The sequence below is a fragment of the Perognathus longimembris genome, chromosome 20 (genome assembly GCF_023159225.1).
Source record: "Perognathus longimembris pacificus isolate PPM17 chromosome 20, ASM2315922v1, whole genome shotgun sequence".
NCBI classification, from domain to species: Eukaryota; Metazoa; Chordata; class Mammalia; order Rodentia; family Heteromyidae; genus Perognathus; species Perognathus longimembris.
The window spans coordinates 11,456,660-11,473,581 of NC_063180.1; positions in this window are offsets into that span (position 1 = coordinate 11,456,660).

The window sequence follows — 16,922 nt, forward strand, 5'->3', positions numbered from 1 at the left end:
TATGTGAATGCTCTAATCTAACTATAAATGAAGGAATACAAATTTTAAACAATGGATTCATACAGTGAATATGTTATTTAACACAGCTATGTGAATCCTTTTGATAAATTAGTAGTTGTTCAAAATACATAATTTCCTAATGCAAGAATCTTGAATACTTTGAAGTCTCATGCATTCTGTTTCTTAAAGCAAGTAAGAGTCTTACTACAATAAATCAATATAATCAAAAATCTAAATTATTTTTTGAGAAGTGAAATCCATGAGGAAAAAAAGGTGCAAAATAAGCAGAAATATTTGATAATTTACCTGTGAGATAATCACATCATTCTATAAGTAGAAGCTACAAAGACCATTTATATCCACATCACTGATCATTTCATCATTTTATAGCTTCATTGTCAAAACTCTACTACCATCTTCTCAAGTATATAAGCTCTCAGACATAATAGTAAAGTATTTTCTTGGTATGGCTTCATGAAATGAACTGTAAAATTAATCTGAGTGGCTCTAGTTGGCCCAGTTGTCTAGAACATGAAATTTATGAGATTATTATTGTAACTTCAATCATTGTTGTAAATGAAAAAGCCCATTACAAAACTACAGTTCTAGTCACAATGCCTTGACCAAGTAATAGGAAAATATTGTTAGAATCCTCAAGTATATACTTTGAAAAGAATCAGTATAGTTGGAGAAATCTATGTAGTTCAAGAAAAATAATTCAAATCACAAAGTCTTGCTGAATAATTAGTATATGTTCAGTTTTACCATATGAAAAATGGAAGTCTTATAAATTATTTTTAATATAGTTACAAATGACCCAATGCAAGGAAATGGATTCTATAAGTAGATTGTTTATTTTTTCTGGCTGCAGATAATACATAATAAATTGCTGTGAATCAGACTCAGACATGGCATAGCATGTGAATTCTGAAACCACTTTACTTTGGAATAACATTCAGTTACTCATCCTCCAAAAATCCCATAGTAAATGCAAAATAAATTGTTCACAATATTGGACTGCAAAGAAGTTTTCAATGTCCTTTCTACTGAGGAGCCTTCTGTCTAATGGAGAGTACTAAATGCACAAATTAAGGATATAATGAGATGCAGAATAAAAAGTAAGTCTCTATAAAGTTCAATAGAAGCAAGAGGGAAAGCATCTGACCTGACCAGGGGGGAACCAGAAGAGACTTCAGTTTAAATACAAAAGCTCAGTAATGCTTCTAATTTGTGTATCAAGACAAAGGACACTTCAGAGAAAGCAATGAAAAACCAAGATGGGAACACAGCCCTGAAATGGAGAGTAAATTAAGCAATGAAATTTAGGTATTATAGTCTTGGTTGAAGAGGCCCTACAATAATTTTGGAGAAAGAGAACAAAAAGATGTTGCTTACTGAGAAAATCCCTATGGTGACTGTATACAGGAAACACTACAACAAAGGCATACAGTTTTATCTGAGCCCTTATGCTACAGGTTCCTATCATTTTGCATAAATAGAGATCCAAGAATTTGCATTTCTGATAACCTTCCAAGTGATGCTCAGGCAGTTGTTTTGTGGTGCATAGAAAATGCTCCCAGGATAAAAACCATAATAGGATACAAAGCAGTGGAAGGTGTGATGTAAGGACAGCTGGAAGCCTTGAACATATATCATCTTTCTACCTCATTGGATGTGTAGGTTCTTTTTGTTTGTTTAATGGTACTGGGGTTTGGACTCAGAGTGTCATGCTTGCTTTGCTGATGTTCTAGCACTTGAGTTACATCTCCTGTCCTATTTTTTAATTAATTTACTTTATTGTTACATATAAGTGATGTATAGAGGAATTGTATTACAGGAGTTAGGAAATGAGTACATTTCCTTTTATGCAGTATCCTTTGTTCCCTCATTCTCTCCTAGTCCCTCCCTCCTGTTTCCACCCATGAGTTGTATAGTTCACTTTCATCACCATCCAGTGAGTTCCACTATGTTTTTCCCTGTTTTTCCTTTGAGTTCCATACCCTCCACTCTCCCACTCCTGAAGATGTACCTGTTAATACACTCTACATAAAGAAAATCCCTGTTTTTGTCAACCTAGTGGATCTTTCTGCTTGAGGTTTTCTGGAACTATGACCCTCCTCAGCCTCCAGAAGAACTAGAATTATAAGTATGAGTCACTAGTACCCATCTATAACCTCACAGCTTTTATCCTACCTCTCCCTCCACTTCTCATTCTCCTTTATACCTTGACAAATTATTGGTCATAATCATCCCCTCACTTGTATAGTTATCACTTTTTTCCTATTACACCATTGACTGGAATCATTGCAAGTGATATAAAATGTTCTTCCTCTTAGCAAGTCATCAGAATTTGAAAGTATATGTGTCTCTACACCAAAGGTATCTTATTTAACTTCTAATATACCAGGCTGTCTTGACAGCTTTCCTAACTTGGTTAACTATTCTCCTAAGTTTGAATTTTCCTATTTATCTTTTGGACCCCTAAACACATGTGTATCTTCCAGTTAATTCGTAGATCTTACTTCTTTGCTGTAGTATGAACCAGTCTCTTACATTTCAAAATGACCTCTACTTTGGTAATACATGAGTAAATTCAATTAAATCTTCTCTCAGAAATCCAGTGTAATCCAAAGAATCCTTGACATCTCTGGTGGATGTACTTTCTCCTCCACAAATTTTCTCTTCTTCCCTTCTCAGTTACTCCCAACTGTATCCTTCTATACCCTTAAACTCCATATTCTTTTTTTAAACAAGCTGCTACTAATCTTTCTGACTCTCCTTTAATACCATATCTAAACATCATTACATTAGTCCACAGTTTGAGTACTATCATTTTCTCCAAATGTAATTGGATCACAATTAGATTTTTTTCATATATATATATATATATATATATATTTTTTTTTTTTTTTTTTTTGGCCAGTTCTGGGCCTTGGACTCAGGGCCTGAGCACTGTCCCTGGCTTCCTTTTTGCTCAAGGCTAGCACTCTGCCACTTGAGCCACAGCGCCACTTCTGGCCGTTTTCTGTATATGTGGTGCTGGGGAATCGAACCCAGGGGCTCATGTATAGGAGGCAGGCACTCTTGCCACTAGGCCATATCCCCAGCCCAGATTTTTTTCATATGTTTTAACAAGTGCTCCCTTTTAACATTTGGTGCTCTTCTATCTAGCCTCAATATAGTATTCAAAGTGACTTGTATCTACTGCTAAATATGAAATGCCTAAGCATGTACCGCTTCCCTGCCATCAGGGAAGTCAAATTTTCCTCAAGAATCTGAAGCTGCCATTCGGTCTACTCCTGCCTCTTTAACTTATCTCTCTTTATCTGCCCTAGGCATACTGTTTTGTTGAGAATCTTAGAACTCATCTCCTTCCAACCTTGAAGTCTTTGCAGTTATTTTACCCTCTGTCTGGTTAATCTTCTCCTGGAAATAGGATGGTTCAATCCTTTGCTTCTGGTTGCTAGTAAAATGCTTTGTTCTCAGGGAAGACCTCAATGGACTCCCTGTTTAAAGCTTTGTCACTCCCACCATCTTCACCTTCTCTCCACTTCTCTGTTTCTCACTCATCATTCTCTATAGAACTGAAACTCACATACTTGAGGCACCATATTGTTTACTTTATATTCCTCCAACTGGAATGTAAACTTCCCAGTGGTGGGAGCTTAGGATTATATGTGACATTTCATATCTGATATATATATGCTACACTTGTGAAATTGTTGTTGGATGCAAGAAATGAGAAAAGAAAAGGAAATAAAATCAGGAAGACTGTGAACTTTCTTTAAAATGATATGCTTTGTGTGTGCTTGTCCTGTGGCTTGCAGTCAGGAGTTGGGTGCTATACTTTATCTTTTTCACTTAAGGCTAGTGATCTAGCTTCGCAGCTCCATCTCCTGTGTTCTGGTGGCTAATTGGAGAAAAAAGGCTTAAGGACTTTTCTGCTCAGGATGGCTTGCCAACCTTGATCGTCAGATCTCAGACTCCTATGTAGTTAGGATTACAGGTCTAAGCCACTAACCCACTAACCGGTGCTCAGCTTGTAAAGGGTTTTCATATTGAGTCACACTTAATTTTCACATGTATTCTTAAGGAGGGAAAGAGCTACCTAATATCCATGTGTACATATAGAAAAAATAAATGTATTTGGTGAGGGCAGGTTCACCTCATACTACATGGGAGAATGAGGTGTGATTTCTTTGGCTAGTTCCAATTACCTCCTTCAACCGTGGATAATTACTTCAGTATCGCCCAGTGGATCAACCCAAATCAGTTTCATATAACCTTCCTTCTGTTCTACATCTTCATCTCCAAGAATGTTTGTAAATTTTGCCTTTAAAAATTCTAGTCTGAGGGCTGGGGATACGGTCTAGTGACAAGAGTGCTTGCCTCGTGTACATGAAGCCCTGGGTTCTATTCGTCACCACCACGTATACAGAAAACTTCCAGAAGTGGTGCTACAGGCCAAGTGGCAGACTGCTAGCCTTAAGCAAAAAGAAGCCAGGGACAGTGCTCAAGCCCCAAGTCCAAGGCTCAGGACTGGAAAAACAAACAAACAAAAAACAATTCTAGTCTGAGTTTCTGTTTGAAACACATCCTTTCTTATTTAGCTATTTGGATCTTCCGGGTCCTTGGAGTCCAGAAATCCTTTGGGAGAAGACATACTGGCAAAGTGTTCCTTAGAGAGTCTTGGGTCAGTTCCACAGACTCAAACTCAGCCAAGCTCTTTCTGAGGCCCACATTGTGAAAGGCCAACATAGCTTGACTCCAAGTCCCTTTCCTAGCTGCACCAGGAGCAGCTTGGAGCAGGAGCAGACTGAATGTATTTGTGCTGATAAAGAGCACCAGTCTTCTGGTGCAAGGATAGGATCTATGATGAAATGATTTAGTGCCCAATATAAAATTTATATCTCTGATGTATATGTGTATTATAAAGTTTCTGTGATTTTTTTCTATACTTGATCTTAGCCAAAAGGCCAAGAAGTGATCCTGTGATTTTTCTAATAAATTAATTCCAACAATTGAATCATGTTTCTGGTTTTTCCTGTAGGCCTTTTACTCACTGTAAATCATCTTTTTATTTATTTTTTCAGAAGCTTAGATAAACATGGATTCTCAATGGTCTCAAAGTTGTGTGTTTAAATATCACTTAATAAAACATATTGTATATTATTCTTTCTTTAAATACTTCTCATCTAATATTTTAAATGTACTAGGAAAAGAATCATTCTAAACCATTCAGATGCTTTATGAGTCTCAGAAAAATATGGCTTACCAGTGTAAAAAGAAAGATACCTAGGAAACAATGCTCATTGCTTATTATTTATTGATATTTTGTGGCACTTGGAATTAAACTCAAGATCTTGTAATTGTATACTACCACATGAACAATATCTCCATTCATTTTGTTTTTAGGTTGTTTTTGAAATAGGGTCAAAGTAACTTTTCTAAGCAGATCAAGAATCCTAGATCCCTCTTTCTCTAACTCCAGAGTAATTGGAATGACAGACATTCACCACTCTGCCCAGAGTTCTATTGCTTTTCTTTCTTTCCTTCTTTTTATTTTATTTTATTATTTTATTTTATTTTTTGCCAGTCCTGGGTGTTTGAACTCAGTGACTGGGCACTGTCCTTGAGCTTCTACAACTTAAGCCACAGCACCACTTGTGGCCTCTTCTGTTTATGTGGTGCTGAGGAATCAAACCCAGGGCTTCATGCATACTAGGCAAGAACTCTACTACTAATGCACATTCCCAAATGCTCTATTGATTTTTTAAAATACTTTCATAGTAGTGGAGTTTTGAAATCATGATATTGTACCTGCAGGCACTCTTATCATTAAGATATGTATCCAGTTTTTATTTTTGCTGTTTATTTTTTATATAGAGTCTCATTTCCTACCTGGACCCAAGCTTAGGCAAAATCTATATGTGTTAGGATTTACAGTAGCTAGGATAACAGGCACATATCACCATGTCTCCAGAGTTTTTTCTGTCCAGACTGGATTTGTACCTCAGTTCCAACTATCTCAACCTGCTAAGTAACTAAAATTATGGTGAAATGAGTCAACATTGGTGCCAGGATCCTGTGTTTTTCACTATTAAGTCCGTAAATAAAATCAATGTTCTAGTTATGAAAATCAGTCAGACACTCTTCTAATATTTGACATATAACATCTGCATTACTCATCACACTATTGTTGACCACAGTTTATAGACGAGGAAAACAAGTATACAGTATCTATATGACTACTTTCAAATAATGTTCAGCAATAAACTGTGATTCAAACCTAATGTTTCTGTTCCTGGGCATAAATTCACAAACATTTTGTTAGTCATAATTAGACTGATCTCTATTACCAGAAATTTTACCTCCCTAAATTTCTCATTAAAAGGAGCCATCTTCAGGGGAGATTTTGCAGATCATGAATAGTGCCACTAACCTCCTAATTCACTAGGTCAGTGTAAAGTAGTGGTAGCCTTCTTCTGATCCCCTTCTCTTCATTCCTCCTTCAGGTTTTCCAGCTCCTGTATGGGTATATATTGAGGTCTGGGATACGTTGGGAGGGATGTGTAAAAATGTTGAAAGGGTCAACAATAAGATGCATTATATTCATAAACTGCTTGGTTTACTGGCAACTTTTTGTACAATTCCTCAAAAATCACACACAAATATGTATATATACACATACACATAGATAAGTCATCTCTACACATATACACACACACAGAATACATGGTTTATGCAGGGCTTCTTCAACACCAGTGATAGAGAAAAAATGAACTGGCCTTCGATCCAGTCTTTTCAGAGCTAGCTTGTACTTACACATTCAGGTCCTCATTGTACATCTTGCTTGCCAACTGTCTTCCTGGTGAACTTTAAGCTCCAGCATCAGAAGTGAAGAAAATATTTTTCATCTTTTTTTTTTTTTTTTTTGGCCAGTCCTGGGCCTTGGACTCAGGGCCTGAGCACTGTCCCTGGCTTCTTCCCGCTCAAGGCTAGCATACTCTGCCACTTGAGCCACAGCGCCCCTTCTGGCCGTTTTCTGTATATGTGGTGCTGGGGAATCAAACCTAGGGCCTCGTGTATCCGAGGCAGGCACTCTTGCCACTAGGCTATACCCCAGCCCCAAGAAAATATTTTTATAAAGATACTAAATAACCCTTATAATTGTTATGGGTAAGGGTTAAGTCCTAATAACAAACTCAGCCCCAACTTAAAAAGCTTCTACACTGATTCAACTTACGATTTTTTTTTAATTTTGCAGGGTAATTCAATATAATATGAATTCATTGAAAACTGTTCATTAAGTCTGATTTTGAATAAGTAATACATGTTTCAATCATCTCTCACCATGCTGAACAATTGCAGCATGCTATATTGCTCCATCTCCAATGGGGAATTTCCAAGAGTGTGCAGGAGATCGTCTTGCAAGCCTTTAATCTGAGTACATTAGATATATCCAGTGAAATTTAAACTTTTATTTTTAACTCACATTGGAAATGTTAGATCACTGTAAGTTAAGGGGAATATATGTATCCATATAATACATACCTGAAATGCTTCCTTATCATGTTATATCATAGCCAGACATGACTTTTCCATTTAGAACAGTCATTTAAATCACAGTGCCCATTTATTTTCCTAACTGATCCACTTCTGATGAGAGGTCAAGAGCCAAATTAAATCTTAAACACCCTTTTTGTCATTAGTTCAGCATCAAGCTGTGTAGACTCCTGGCCCCTTAGCTTGCTATAATTTAGTTTCCTCAGGTGAAATATGAAATAAAACATTATTTAACCTTTGCAGTCACATAAAATATATTGCGTTCCCATTCCTTTCTTGCACAGGACCTCAAAGGCCCAGAAGCTGTTAGGGTTAATACTTTTTCTTAAACAACAGTATCCATTATCCTTCTAAATATATTTGTATCATAATCAATCCCAAACAAGCTAGTCTCACCATAAATGGAATAAGTGCAAAACAACCTCACATTCTTGTCTTAATTTAGAAAAGAAAATACGATTTTCCCAAACATGGATGTATCTATGTTAAAATATCGAGCCTGCTCAGTACTAAAAACCTGGCCTGAACACATGAACAGATATTCATGGGGCATAAAGTCATCTGCAAATTGATATGGGTTCCCATAGCCATAAATAAACACTGAGATCTGCACTGAAATAGATGAATAGGAAAAAGCAGGCTCTCAGGTTAAACATGTGTTTATTAACACTGAGATATGTTTTCATCTTTGCCTGGTTTAAATTATAATCTATAGTTAATTTTATATGTGTGTATGTGTGCATGTGTGCACATAGTGAAGTAAAAATAAAGAGAACAAGATATTTCTTCCCCAGTTCTATGCATAACTGGTCTAAACCTCAGACATATTTGTCAGCACTATCATCCAACTACAGGAGCAACTTAATTTTCTTTGCACTGGTTATACCACTTCCTCTGTACGGCACACTAGTTCCCTTCACCTGAATTATTGCAGTAACCGATTAGCTTCTCCTTGTCCATGGTATACAAAGATAGCAGAGGATATCCATCAAAATAGAATCATACTGTCTCACTCCTTTGTTCAAAATGCTATATTGTCTGCTTATCTCATTTCAAATAAAGGTCAAATGTCTCGCTATGACTTAATTATTTGTCTTGACTCTTTCAACCCCAAAACAGCTCAAAGTTTGGCAGTTTACCACTTTTGCCATATCGTCAATTCCCTTTTTTGTTCATTTTTCTTCAACTGGAAATAGTATCTGAGACTTTTCTGCCTGCTGGCTTTGAACCATAATCCTCAGATAAACTTCTGCAAGAATTATAGGCATGAACTACCAGAGACTGGCTATGTCTTAAGAGCATAGTTCTTAAGTGGACTCATAGTGAACTCACAAATAAATGTTCAGTGATGTACCCAGAAATTTTTATGGCATTAGGTGCTGTTCCTACTGAAAATCCAAAGTAACTATGTTTTATTTTATTTTTTTACAGTTTTTATTATCAAACTGATGTACACAGAGGTTACAGTTTCATACGTTAGGCATTGGATACATTTCTTGTACTGTTTGTTACCTTGTCCCTCATACCCCCCTCCCCACTCCCCCTTACCCTTTCCCCCCCTGAGGTGTTCAGTTCACTTACACCAAACAGTTTTGCAAGTATTGCTTTTGTAGTTGTTTTTCTTTTTTTCCCCTGTGTCTCTCAATTTTGGTATTCCCTTTCAATTTCCTAGTTCTAATACCAGTATACATGGTTTCCAATATATTCAGATAAGATTACAGAGATAGAGTAGATACAATCACAGGAAGGTGATACAAGAACATCATCAATAGTAGAAGCTACAGATACACATGGGACGTTGAAAGTAGTTACAACTGTGATATAACAATCATTTCCATAACATGGAGTTCATTTCACTTAGCATCATCTTATGTGTTCATAAGAGTATAGCTATTGGGCTCTTGTGATCCTCTGCTGTGACTTGCCTAAACCTGTGCTAATTATTCCCAAAAAGGGAGACCATAGAGTCCATGTTTCTTTGGGTCTGGCTCACTTCACTTAGTATAATTTTTTCCAAGTCCTTCCATTTCCTTACAAATGGGGCAATGTCATTCTTTCTGATAGAGGCATAAAATTCCATTGTGTATATGCACCACATTTCCTGATCCATTCGTCTATGGAGGCGAATCTGGGTTGGTTCCAGATTCTTGCTATGACAAATTGTGCTGCAATGAACATTGTTGTGCTGGTGAATTTACTCTGATTTTGTTTGTGTTTTTTTTTGGATAGATACCCAAAAGTGGGGTTGCTGGGTCATAGGGGAGTTCAACATTTAGCCTTCTGAGGAATCTCCATACTGCTTGCCAGAGTGGGTGAACCAGTTTACATACCCACCAACAATGAAGTAGGGTTCCCTTTTGGCCACATCCCCTCCAACAATTGTTATTGTTAGTTTTCTTGATATATGACATTCTTACTGGGGTGAGATGGAATCTCAATGTTGTTTTGATTTGCATTTCTTTTATGGTCAGTGATGTAGAGCACTTTTTCATATGTCTCTTGGCCATTCTCATTTCCTCATCAGAGAAGTCTCTTTTTACGTTTCTACCCCACTTGTTGAGGGGGCTATTTGTTCTTTGCGGTTTTGTTTTGGAGGAAGGTAATTTTTTTAGTTCTGCATATATTTGAGATATGAGGCCTTTGTCCATTGAATGGCCGGTAAAGATCTTCTCCCAACCTGTGGGCTTTCTATTTATCTTGCGAGCTATGTCCTTTGCAGTGCAGAAGCTCTGCAGTTTGATGCAGCCCCATTTGTCCAACCTTTCTTTGATTTGTAGCCTTTATGGGACTTTGTTAAGGAAGTTCCGTCCTGCGCCAAGGAGCCCAAGTGTTTCTCCTACTCCTTCCTTTAGTGTTTTCAGGGTGTCTGTTTTGATTTTGAGGTCTTTAATCCATTTGGAATTGATTTTGATGCAGGGTTATATATAAGGATCTAGTTTTAGTTTGTTGCATGTGTTGAGCCAGTTTTTCTAGCACAATTTGTTAAAGAGGCTATCTTTCTTCCAAACTATTGTTTTAGCCCCCTTTTCAAAGATTAAGTAGGTGTAGTTCTGTGGGTTCATTCTCGGGTCTTCAATTCTGTTCCACTGGTCTTCAGGCCTGTTCTGGTGCCAATACCAAGCTGTTGTTATTACTATAGCTTTTTAATACACCTTGAAGTTGGGCATTGTAATTCCTCAAGCACTGTTCTTTCTGCTTAGGATTGTTTTTGCTATTCTAGGTCTTTTATTGTTCCATATGAATTTCTGGATTGCTTCCTCTATTTTATCAAAAAATGGTGTTGGGATATTAATGGGTATTGCATTGCATTTGTAGATAGCCTTTGGCAATATTGCCATTTTGATTATATTAATCCTCCCAATCCAGGAACATGGGAGGTTTTTTCATTTTCTTAGTTCTGACTTAATTTCGTTTTTCAAGGTTTTAAAGTTCTCCTCAAAGAAGTCTTTCACTTCTTCGGTTAAGGATATTCCTAGGTATTTCATGTTTTGGGGGGCTATAGTAACTATGTTTTAAAATCATCAAGATCAGCCATATGATGGAACTAGTACCTCTTTCTTGGCATAGTAATAACGATGTCTTTCTTTAAATAATATTATTGGAAAGAAAGTCTAACTTTGCCAAATGACTTTTTCTCCTGTGTATACATAAGAGATCATAGTAAGATGATTTCGAATTGTGTTTTCTCTGAGGGATAGAGAATTTACACCTTCATTTTCCAAGTTTATCCCATGATCAGTAGCATGCCTTCATATTTGATGTCTTAAACTAGATTCTCCCAACGCTAGGCAAAAATCTGCTTCTACATAAATAATGCTGGCCAATACTGAAAATTAACATGAGGTCTGTTTTCAGCTAACACTCCCAAGAAAGACACAGTATCCTTACATAAGTATATGCAACAATTTTCCATGAGTTTTGCTTGAAATTTTCTGTGCTTATGAGTGTTTGTCGTGTTGTGGCTGGTATCCTCAGAAATATATTTTGTGACATTTTAATTATTTCTGTTGTATAAGTTCATAAGATCATTGCTTGAAGGAACTTAACAAGACTCAAAGTAATTATTCTCATCCATATCTCTGAAGGTATATAAATCTTACATTGACATTTTGTAAGTTATGGGAATGTATTGTCTCTATAAAGTACATTTAGTGTAAGAACGATTCAGATGAGGCTCTGGAATAATAATTGAGAAAGCCAAATGATTTAAATTAGTACTCAAAAATAGTACCCAGCAAATCATTTTGTAAGCCTTTTACTCTACATTTATGTCTCTTCCTTAAATAGATTATGCTAATAGGTGCCAAGAGATTCGTATCTCCAGCAGGCTCACATAGACTCTGCTTACTTTAAATTCTCTTTCTCTCAAAGGAAAGACATCATAACCCAAAGTATTGTCATTAAGCTTTCCTTACATAAGGCGATATGTGGCAGATATGCTATCTATCAATAATATTTAGTGGAATCTTATTTTAAACAAGCTTTATAGTGGCTGGGAATATGGCCTAGTGGCAAGAGTGTTTGCCTCATATACATGAAGCCCTGGGTTTGATTCCCATATATAGAAAGCTGCCAGAAGTGGCGCTGTGGCTCAAGAGGCAGAGGGGTAGCCTTGGGCAAAAAGAAGCAGGGACAGTGCTCAGGCCCTGAGTCCAAGGCCCAAGAGTGGCCAAAAAATAAAATAAATAAATAAATAAAGTAATTAATAAGCTTTGTAAAGCAAGCTTGGAGTAGAAAGGCAAATAAAAGAAGACATGTTTCTGCTTGTATGCTTGAACTAGAAAATAGTACATATATTTCCAATCCTCTTTCCTTAGTCATAAACTCCATGTATCTAAATTCAATGTCTGATTTTGAAACACATGCTGAGCTCTAGTTTCTTACTTCCATGTTTGGAATTGACTGTATAAGCACACAAATAAAAACTTCACAGGTATGGCAACGTGAAAACAACACCTTGAAAAGATTACTTAAACTCTTCTCAGTATCACTTTCTATACAACCTCAGGAATAAATTATTTCACTTTTATTCAACTACACTCCTAATAATTGGACTTCTTACGAACACATTAACCATATTCAAGGATGAAGCAATGTAATTCGAGAAGGAACTTTCCAAGGTCACCACACCCCAGCTGTTCAAAAAGGCCTACATTATTTTTGATTGACTAAGTAGAGATGATAAAAGTAACCTATTTTACATATCAGTATAAAAAAAGATAATGTGGAAATGTTGTGTCATATGATACAAAATAATTAAACAATAGTAGGGACAGTATTAGTTGGATCAATCAATTCATGAATTAGAATTGAACGCCTCTTAAATGTAGATGCCACATTAGGTGTTGGAAATATGAAGATAAATCAGCTGAGGCATTTCTAAAGTAAGCATGCATATTCACATCCAAACACAAAGTGATACACACAGAAACATAACAATCAAGTGTATTTTTGTTCTTATATCAGTAAAGATTATTATTATCATATCAACCACAAATACTCCAAGTCACCTGTATTTGAACATGTGTTCAATTTTCAGAAACTCACAATCCACAGTAGTTGTACAAATGATAATCTATTGTAATGAATGTCCAGCATATAAAGAGAATACATTATTTTCTTAAAATGGAATTTCACTTGTGCAGAAACTGTACATATATAACCTATTACCATTGTGCAGTATTAGTATGATTATAACAGGACTTTCAGTTAAATGCTCTTGAACCTAGATGATAAGATTTTTCCCTGTATAAACTAAAGCATTAAAAATCGGGAACTGGTTTTCCTAAATCTGTAGTTGTTGTAAGAAAATCATTTGTATTTCCATAATGTAACTAAAATTAACAACTTTAAAAATATTAAATTGTAAAGAATATTCTAATAGCTTGTTTTTCTCATAGTTACTTCCTCAAAACAAAAGAGCATATTTACAAAGTACTATGAAACTCAGAGACTCTGGAGATAGTTCCTAAGTATACTCTCCTGTATTTTCTATTAACATATATTCTTTCAGACTACTAAAATACCACCCACAGTTACAATAATTGTTTGTTTTGTTTCATTTTCCCAAAGTGAAAGTATATAGAAAAATAACTTTTTGGCTTTTAGAAAGGCACTAAAATACCAGTGAGCAAGGACATTGATCAGGAAATATATATATATATATATATATATATATATACACACATATACATATATGAGTATATATGAATATGCACATGTATATATGTGAATTTACATATGTATATATTATATGTGCATATAACATGTATGCATATGTATATATGTTTGTGTGAATGTGTATTACATAATTATACACACATACCTAATGTTTACACATAATAAATTATATGTAAAGAATCATAAGGGCTGGGAATATGGCCTAGTGGTAAAGTGCTTGCGTGACATACATGAAGCTCTGGGTTTGATTCCTCAGTACCACATATATAGAAAAAACCAGAAGTGGTGCTGTGGCTCAAGTGGTAGAGTGCTAGCTTTGAGCAAAAAGAAGCCAGGGACAGGGCTCAGGCTCTGAGTTCAAGCCCCAGGACTGAAAAGAAAAAAACAAACAGAATCATAAAAGCATTTATAATCTTCAGTGACTGGTATGAGTAGTTGATATTATCTCTGATTTCTCCTCTCTCCCTCTTCATAGACATGATCAACATTGCTTAGCAACAAAGGTATGGTTTAATTTTTCCTAATTAAAAACAGAGATATAGATTTTACAGGAGATAGTGGTTAGAAGTTCAAATTAGTGCAGAGAATTTTAATATACTATGACAAACCATATAAATTTAACAGGCCAGTGAAAGAATGGGCAATGGATTTGAATAAACATTTCTCTAAACACCTACATGTGACCAATACACATATGAAAAGCTACTTGACATCATTAATGATTAGGGATATTCAAATCACAGCTACAATGACATACCATACAGAGTGTTTATAATAAAAGACAGAATGATCCATTGTTGAAGAACGTATAGAAAATATAGAATCCCCATACACTATTTGTGAGCATGTAAAATGCAGCATCTAGTTTGAATGACAAGTTAGAAACTCTCAATATATTAAAGGTAGAGTAACTAATAGTTTGCAGTTCTACTCACAGGAATATACCTAAGGAAATTAAACGTTGATATAAAGAGTGGATATGACATAAGGACCAAGTGAAATTTAGATACATGTTTAAAGTAGAATAATTCATAATACCCCATGTGGAAAAAGAAAAAAATCCATAAACATAAGCTGATAAATGGGTGAAGTTGTTTAATACCCATATCATGGAGTATTATTTGTAATAAAAACAGTAAAATCTTGTTATCTGTATCAACATGAATGGAACTAGATGTAATTATGCTAAGTGAAGGAAACTAGGCCAAAGAGCCAAGTTCTGTGTTTTTGCTCATTGATGGGAACCGAACTGTCAATCAGTTAGAATAACACAGAAGAACAGTAGACAACAGAGACAGAAAAGGACAGAGGAGAGAGATGAAAAAACAATATAAATAAGCAAAACCAAAATACAAGAGAGAATAGACATGCTTTTCTGCAGCATAATAGTTATCTCTTGACTAAAACACTCTCTGATATAATTCAAAATGACTAAAAAAAATCTCCAACAAACAAAAAGATAGATGTTTAAAGAAAATGAGGTGCTTAATACCCTAATTTGGTTACTATGCATCATATATGTATGAAACTAGCATAGTGAAACCTATACAGACATACAAATATTATATCTTGGACAAAGAAAGAAATCTAGCATTGATACATGCTACCCATAGGATATTTGAGAATATTGTACAAATTGAAAGAAGCTAAATATGCACAAAATTTACATATTACATAATTCTACTTAAAAACAAATAGAGAAACCATATAGTCAAAAAGTAGGACATTGATTCTGAGTATACAAAACTGAAGCAAACAGTAGGTGTGCAGTTTAAATGAGTAATAATGTAAAATGTGAATTTATTTCAAAGTGCTTCAGAAAACAATGAAACAAACTCATTTGCAGAAGTCTGTGAATTTTTTTCTGAAATAAAGATCAGTGATTACAAACATTGTTAAACAAGTGTAGTCTTATAAACCATTGCCCAAACTGCATTGTAATAAACTGCTTTGTGAACTGACAACTCCTTTGTACAACCACTGAAAGATAATAAAATACATACATAAAAACTAACAAATGAAACATACCTATGTTAGTCTTCTATCACTGACAAACAAGTGACAGAAACAATATATGTCAGCAAAGATTGATTTTTGCTCATAGATTGAAAAAATTGACAAGCATCATAAAGAGAAAGGAGAATTGAGGCCAGTATCATGGAGGTCATGAAGCAAAAAAAGGAGGGAGGGGAAAGGGAACTGGAGGGGAAGCTGGGAAGAAGGTGAAAAGGGGGAGGGGCATACAGGAAGTGGGAAAGTGTAGGACAGAGAAGCAGAAGGAGAGAGGAAAAAGGAGAGGAAGAGGATAAGGAACATGTCAGCCCACTAGTTGTCTTTCTCCTTTCCCTCATTTATCCAAATGAGTCTTCAAGCTTATGAGATGGGCAGCCAAAAATTCAGAGTGAATTTTTCCCCTTAGTTAATCTTTTTTTACGTGTTAATTTCTGTATTGTCAAAGTGATGTACAGAAAGGAGTTACAGTTTCATACATGTGCAGTGAGCACCTTTCTTATCCAACTTGTTACCTCCTCCCTTATTTCCCCCCTTTCCGCCCTCCCCAATTCTTTCCCCCCGCATGAGTTGTACAGTTGGTTTACAGCATAGAGTTTCATAAGTATTGCTGTTGCATTGGTTTGTCTTTTGTCCTTTGTCTCTCGAGTTTGATATTTCCCTTCCATTCCCTAGTTCCAATATACATATATACAGTATCCAGGGTACCAAAATCAGTTACAGTGACATCAGGGATAAGGCCATGGGAAAGAAAGACATAGGCACAATGGAATCCTATGCCTCTATAAGAAAGAATGACATTGCCCTATTCTTAAGGAAATGGAAGGACTTGGAGAAAATCATACTAAGTGAAGTGAGCCAGACAGAAAGAAACATAGACTCTAATGTTTCACTCATTGGAGACAATTAGAACACATCTAGGATAGTCCTAGCAGAAGATCACAATAGCCCAATAGCTATGTCCATATGAACACATAAGATGATACTAAGTGAAATGAACTCCAAGTTATGGAAACAAGTGGTTTATCATTGTTGTTGTTATTTTCAACATACCATGTGAAATTATGCCCCCTTTCCCCTTAGTCTTTTAGTTAGCAGTGTGTGTGTCAAACTCAGGTTGTGCTTTGCAAATCTCCTAGATACTTCTCAACTCAATCAACTTGAAA